Source organism: Harmonia axyridis, chromosome X, assembly GCF_914767665.1.
Source record: "Harmonia axyridis chromosome X, icHarAxyr1.1, whole genome shotgun sequence".
Taxonomy (NCBI): Eukaryota; Metazoa; Arthropoda; class Insecta; order Coleoptera; family Coccinellidae; genus Harmonia; species Harmonia axyridis.
In genome coordinates this window covers 32,659,805-32,667,304 of record NC_059508.1, presented here as the reverse complement: position 1 = coordinate 32,667,304, position 7,500 = coordinate 32,659,805, and the positions used below count along the sequence as shown (strand labels likewise).

Sequence of the window (7,500 nt, the reverse complement as noted above, 5' to 3'; positions counted from 1 at the left end):
TTTAGCTTAAACCATGCCGAAAAGTCGACTTCACGTCGTGCATCGGTACAAAATTATTCAAGGGGCAAAATAAATTCACGAGAGTAGGTCCGATTACCGCTGGATCAGACGACGATCGTAACTTGTTGGATACAAATGTATCCGATGTATGTACGTCGTCCCTCTCTGATCTACGGTACGTGGACCGACCCAAGATGCACACGATAATTTTAGCTGACTTCATGCCGAAAAGTCGGTTCACGTCATGCATCGGTATCTTAAATCGCGCCGTAAAGTCGTTCACGTCATGCATCGGTATCTTAAATCGAGCCGAAAAGTCGGCTCACGTCATGCATCGGCGTCTTTTTTTTGTGCCACCGATGCATGACGTGAACGACCCTAGGGCGCGATTTAAAGCCATACCGATGCATGACGTGAACGACTTTTCGGCTCGATTTAAGATACCGATGCATGACGTGAACGACTTTACGGCGCGATTTAAGATACCGATGCATGACGTGAACGACTTTACGGCGCGATTTAAGATACCGATGCATGACGTGAACGACTTTACGGCGCGATTTAAAGCTATACCGATGCATGACGTGAACGACTTTTCGGCTCGATTTAAGATACCGATGCATGACGTGAACGACTTTACGGCGCGATTTAAGATACCGATGCATGACGTGAACGACTTTACGGCGCGATTTAAGATACCGATGCATGACGTGAACGACTTTACGGCGCGATTTAAAGCTATACCGATGCATGACGTAAACAAGATCACACCGATGCAGCACGTTAACATTAAAGCCCGCCTAATCCGATCGATGGAGGCCGTCTCGAGTGTCCAACTTGCTCACAAGAGCCGAGAAACAAACCGATGCATCACGTAGACAAGATCGTACCGAATGTTAACACAATCCAGAAGGAAATAATCTTAGATGAATATCGATTCTGATTATTGATTTTTCTTTCGCGATATTGATAGAAGACATCTGAATGAATTTCGAATTAATTCCGAAATCAAAAAAATATTTTCAATAAATTTTTTTTTCTAGAGTACCTCGGTCTTTTCTATTTTTTTCCAAGTTTCGTACGTCAATCAACATACATCCCAGAAAAAATCATCTCTCTAACTATCCTGGTTCAAAAGTTGTATCGGAACATTTCACGTCGAAAAAGAACATAGGCGAAAAAGGACGTGAACATTATTCCTTATAAAAACCAAACCCGACCATGGATTTTGATTCTGATTGTTGATTATCGCTATTAGAACACATTAGGAGGCAACCAAATCAAATTTGAGAAAATTCCACGATCAGAAAATTTTTTTCGAAAAAAAAAAAAAAATTCGAGGACACCTCGGTCATGGCAAGTTATTTTCCACAATCCATTCCCCAATCGACGTACATCACAGAAAAAATCATCTCTCTAACTATCCTGGTTCAAAAGTTGTATCGGAACATTTTCACGTCGAAAATATATCTCTAAGTCCAGACCGATGCACCACGTAATCTCGGGCAGACCGATGCACAACGTAAATGACGATCGGGACCGGGGCGATCGGTCGTATCTGACACCGCCGGCTCGGTTCTAACATCGTCAATGAGTCGGGGTTGAAAAAAAGGACGTGAACATTTTTCCTTATAAAAATCAAACCCGATCATGGATTTTGATTCTGATTGTTGATTATCGCTATTAGAACATATAAGGAGGCAACCAAATCAAATTTGAGAAAATTCCACGATCAGAAAATTTTTTTCGAAAAAAAAAAAAAATCGTAATCACCTCGGTCATGGCGAGTTATTTTCCGTATTTCATTCCACAATCAACGTACAACATAGAAGAAATCATCTCTCTAACTATCCTGGTTCAAAAGTTGTATCGGAACATTTCACGTCGTAATATCTCGCCAAGTCCAGACCTCGGCGATAGGTAGTATCTGACACCGTCCGCTCGGGACTGACATCGACTTGGACTCGGGCTGATGATGGGGAGGCGTTTAAGGACGTGAACATTTTTCCTTATAAAAATTAAAGTCGACAATGAATATTGATTCTGATTACTGATTTACGCTTTAAAAACACATTAGAAGGCAACCAAATCGAATTTGAGGAAATTCCACGATCAGAAAATTTTTTTCGAAAAAAAAAAAAATCCGAAAAATATTTTTCGATTCCTATTACTGATTTACTCTTTAAGAACACATTAGGAGGCAACCAAATCAAATTTGAAAAAATTCCACAATCAAAAAATTTTTTTCGAAAAAAAAAAAAATTCGAGGACACCTCGGTCATGGCAAGTTATTTTCCACAATCCATTCCCCAATCGACGTACATCACAGAAAAAATCATCTCTCTAACTATCCTGGTTCAAAAGTTGTATCGGAACATTTTCACGTCGAAAATATATCTCTAAGTCCAGACCGATGCACAACGTAAACTAGGGCTGAACCGATGCACCACGTAATATCGGGCAGACCGATGCAGAACGTAAACTCGATCATACCGATGCTTCACGTAATCTCGATCTTACCGATGCACCACGTAAACAAGGGCAGACCGATGCAGAACGTAAAGTAGATCTTACCGATGCACCCCGTAATCTCGATCTTACCGATGCACCACGTAATCTCCATCTTACCGATGCACCACGTGAACTGGATCTTACCGATGCAGAACGTGAATTGGATCTTACCGATGCACCACGTAAACTCGATCATACCGATGCACCACGTAATCTCGGGCAGACCGATGCACAACGTGAATGACGATCGGGACCGGGGCGATCGGTCGTATCTGACACCGCCGGCTCGGTTCTAACATCGTCAATGAGTCGGGGTTGAAAAAAAGGACGTGAACATTTTTCCTTATAAAAATCAAACCCGATCATGGATTTTGATTCTGATTGTTGATTATCGCTATTAGAACATATAAGGAGGCAACCAAATCAAATTTGAGAAAATTCCACGATCAGAAAATTTTTTTCGAAAAAAAAAAAAAAATCGTAATCACCTCGGTCATGGCGAGTTATTTTCCGTATTTCATTCCACAATCAACGTACAACATAGAAGAAATCATCTCTCTAACTATCCTGGTTCAAAAGTTGTATCGGAACATTTCACGTCGTAATATCTCGCCAAGTCCAGACCTCGGCGATAGGTAGTATCTGACACCGTCCGCTCGGGACTGACATCGACTTGGACTCGGGCTGATGATGGGGAGGCGTTTAAGGACGTGAACATTTTTCCTTATAAAAATTAAAGTCGACAATGAATATTGATTCTGATTACTGATTTACGCTTTAAAAACACATTAGAAGGCAACCAAATCGAATTTGAGGAAATTCCACGATCAGAAAATTTTTTTCGAAAAAAAAAAAAATCCGAAAAATATTTTTCGATTCCTATTACTGATTTACTCTTTTAGAACACATTAGGAGGCAACCAAATCAAATTTGAGAAAATTCCACAATCAGAAAATTTTTTTCGAAAAAAAAAAAAATTCGAGGACACCTCGGTCATGGCAAGTTATTTTCCACAATCCATTCCCCAATCGACGTACATCACAGAAAAAATCATCTCTCTAACTATCCTGGTTCAAAAGTTGTATCGGAACATTTTCACGTCGAAAATATATCTCTAAGTCCAGACCGATGCACAACGTAAACTAGGGCTGAACCGATGCACCACGTAATATCGGGCAGACCGATGCAGAACGTAAACTCGATCATACCGATGCTTCACGTAATCTCGATCTTACCGATGCACCACGTAAACAAGGGCAGACCGATGCAGAACGTAAAGTAGATCTTACCGATGCACCACGTAATCTCGATCTTACCGATGCACCACGTAATCTCCATCTTACCGATGCACCACGTGAACTGGATCTTACCGATGCAGAACGTGAATTGGATCTTACCGATGCACCACGTAAACTCGATCTTACCGATGCACCACGTAATCTCAATCTTACCGATGCACCACGTGAACTGGATCTTACCGATGCAGAACGTGAATTGGATCTTACCGATGCACCACGTAAACTCGATCTTACCGATGCACCACGTAATCTCAATCTTACCGATGCACCACGTGAACTGGATCTTACCGATGCAGAACGTGAATTGGATCTTACCGATGCACCACGTAAACTCGATCTTACCGATGCACCACGTAATCTCAATCTCACCGATGCACCACGTGAACTGGATCTTACCGATGCAGAACGTGAATTGGATCTTACCGATGCACCACGTAAACTCGATCTTACCGATGCACCACGTAATCTCGATCTTACCGATGCACCACGTAATCTCAATCTTACCGATGCATCACGTAATCTCGATCTTACCGATGCAGAACGTAAACTCGATCATACCGATGCACCACGTTATCTCGGCAGACCGATGCAGAACGTAAAAAAAAAGCTTACAGCACGCGGTGTTCCCAAGCGGTCACCCATCCAAGTACTAACCGCGCCCGACGCTGCTTGGCTTCAGTGTTCTGACGAGAACTGGCAATTTCAGCGTGGTATGGCCGTAAACAACATATATTGCGATATTTTCTATGATATCTCACTTTTTGGGAGCGGAAAGGACGTGAACGTTTTTCCTCATAAAAAATGAAATAACTTTTGGATATTAATTCTGATTGTTGATTTAAGCTTTAAGAACACATTAGGACATATCTCAATGAAATTTGAGGGATTTCCGAAATCGAAAAATATTTTTCGAAAAAAAAAAAAAATCCCAGAAGACCTCGGTCATCTCAAGTTTATTTCCATATTCTATTACACAATCAACGTACATCACAAAAGGAACCATCTCTCTAACTATCACAGTTAAATTTTTGTATCGGAACATTTCACGTCGGAATATCTCGCTAAGTCCAGACCGGGGAGATCGGTCGCATCTGACACCGTCCGCTCCGGTCTAACATCGTCTTGGAGTCGGGGTAACGATGGAGAGGCGTTTAAGGACGTGAACATTTTTCCTTATAAAAATTAAAGTCGACAATGAATATTGATTCTGATTACTGATTTACTCTTTTAGAACACATTAGAAGGCAACGCAATCAGATTTGAGGAAATTTCAAGATCAGAAAATTTTTTTCGAAAAAAAAAAAAATTCAAGAACACCTGGGTCATGGCAAGTTATTTCCCACAATCCATTCCACAATCAACGTACAACATAGAAGAAATCATCTCTCTAACTATCCTGGTTCAAAAGTTGTATCGGAACATTTCACGTCGAAATACCTCGCCAAGTCCAGACCGGGGCGATAGGTAGTATCTGACACCGTCCGCTCGGGACTGACATCGACTTGGACTCGGGCTAATGATGGGGAGGCGTTTAAGGACGTGAACATTTTTCCTTATAAAAATTAAAGTCGACAATGAATATTGATTCTGATTACTGATTTACGCTTTAAAAACACATTAGAAGGCAACCAAATCAAATTTGAGGAAATTCCAAAATCAGAAAATTTTTTTTCAAAAAAAAAAAAATCCGAAAAATATTTTTCGATTCTGATTACTGATTTACTCTTTTAGAACACATTAGAAGGCAACGAAATCAAATTTGAGTAAAATCCAAAATCAGAAAATATTTTTCGAAAAAAAAAAAAAATTCGAGAACACCTCGGTCATGGCAAGTTATTTTCCACAATCCATTCCCCAATCAACGTACATCCCAGAAAAAATCATCTCTCTAACTATCCTGGTTCAAAAGTTGTATCGGAACATTTTCACGTCGAAAATATATCTCTAAGTCCAGACCGATGCAGAACGTAAACTCGATCATACCGATGCTTCACGTAATCTCGATCTTACCGATGCACAACGTAAACTAGATCACACCGATGCAGAACGTAAACTCGATCTCACCGATGCACCACGTGAACTGGATCTTACCGATGCAGAACGTGAATTGGATCTTACCGATGCACCACGTAAACTCGATCTTACCGATGCACCACGTAATCTCGATCTTACCGATGCACCACGTGAACTGGATCTTACCGATGCAGAACGTGAACTCGATCTTACCGATGCACCACGTAAACTAGGGCTGACCGATGCATCACGTAAACGACGATCGAGAGGCGCGAAAGGACGTGAACGTTTTTCATTATAAAAATTGAAATAAATGATAAATAATGATTCTGATTGTTGATTATCGTTTTTAATATGCATTAGTAGGCAACCAAATGAAATTTGAGGAAATTCCGATAACAGAAAATTTTTTCGAAAAAAAAAAAAATTCATGAAATCCTCGGTCATCGCAAAATATTTACCATATTCTGTTCGATAATCAACGTATATTTAAGAAGGAATCATATCTGTATCTATCTTGGTTCAAATTTTGTATCGGAACATTTTGACCAAAGTCCGAGCTTCGGCCGAAACAGACACCGCTGACCTGGCCTATCGATCGACCGAGAGTCGGGGATAGAGCGTAAGTGTTGTCTGGAGGGGAACCCTGTGCTCTCCTGACATATATAGGGAAGGTGGTCGCGTTGGGCGATGCAGAACGTTTGGATCGGGAATTATATTTTTGGTTCAGCTATTGGAATATGGTTTATTGTTGGTATATATTGGCGAAATAACGTTCTTACTGACTGGGGATATTCATAAAAATGAGTCCGGAGATTTTCAGATCGAAGTCCGAGTGATCCGACTTGGAAGGCGTGTTGGGTGGGTCGAGATGGCTTAGATCGATCAGACGAGGCGGGCTAAGTGTTGACGTCATGCATCGGTCCATTTTCAGATTGAGTCCGAGTAATCCGACTTTGAAAGAGTGTTGGGTGCGTCGAGACTGTTTAGATAGATCGGACGAGGCGGACTAGGTGTTAACGACATGCATCGGTATATTTTCTGATCGGAGTCCGAAGAAATCGGCCCTAGTAGGCGCAGCGGACGGTCGAGACGGCCTCGGTGGGTCGGATCGATCGGGAAAAGTTTGCTAAATCGTGTCTGGAGGGGAACCTTGGGTTCTCCTGACATATATAGGGGATAAGGTTTGGGTGAACGATTCTTCACGTAAAAGTTGAGTAATTTATTTTTCGATAAGCTTTTGGATATTGATGAGAAGTATATGTATATCTTCGATTAAAAGAATTCTTACCGTCTCGATGTATATTATATTAGATATATAAGAAATAGTTAACGTGATGCATCGGCCGATTTCCGGATCGGAGTTCGAGAGATGCGACTTTCGATGCGCGATGGGTGGATCGAGACGGCCTAGATCGATCGGACGAGGCGGACTAGGTGTTAACGACATGCATCGGCGGATTTTCTGATCGGAGTCCGAAGAAATCAGCTCTAGTAGGCGCGGCGAACGGTCGAAACGGCCTCGATCGATCGGACGAGGCGGACTAGGTGTTAACGACATGCATCGGCGGATTTTCTGATCGGAGTCCGAAGAAATCAGCTCTAGTAGGCGCGGCGAACGGTCGAAACGGCCTCGGTGGGTCGGATCGATCGGGAAAAGTTTGCTAAATCGTGTCTG

The 7,500-nt window shown here is 41.7% G+C and overlaps 1 non-coding gene across 1 annotated transcript; it reads right to left on the bottom strand.

Annotated features, from left to right (window-relative positions):
- Positions 1-4,414: 4,414 nt before the first annotated feature.
- LOC123687545 lies at positions 4,415-4,533 on the bottom strand. Its single transcript, XR_006749264.1, has one exon. It is a non-coding gene; the product is annotated as a 5S ribosomal RNA (ribosomal RNA).
- Positions 4,534-7,500: the final 2,967 nt, after the last annotated feature.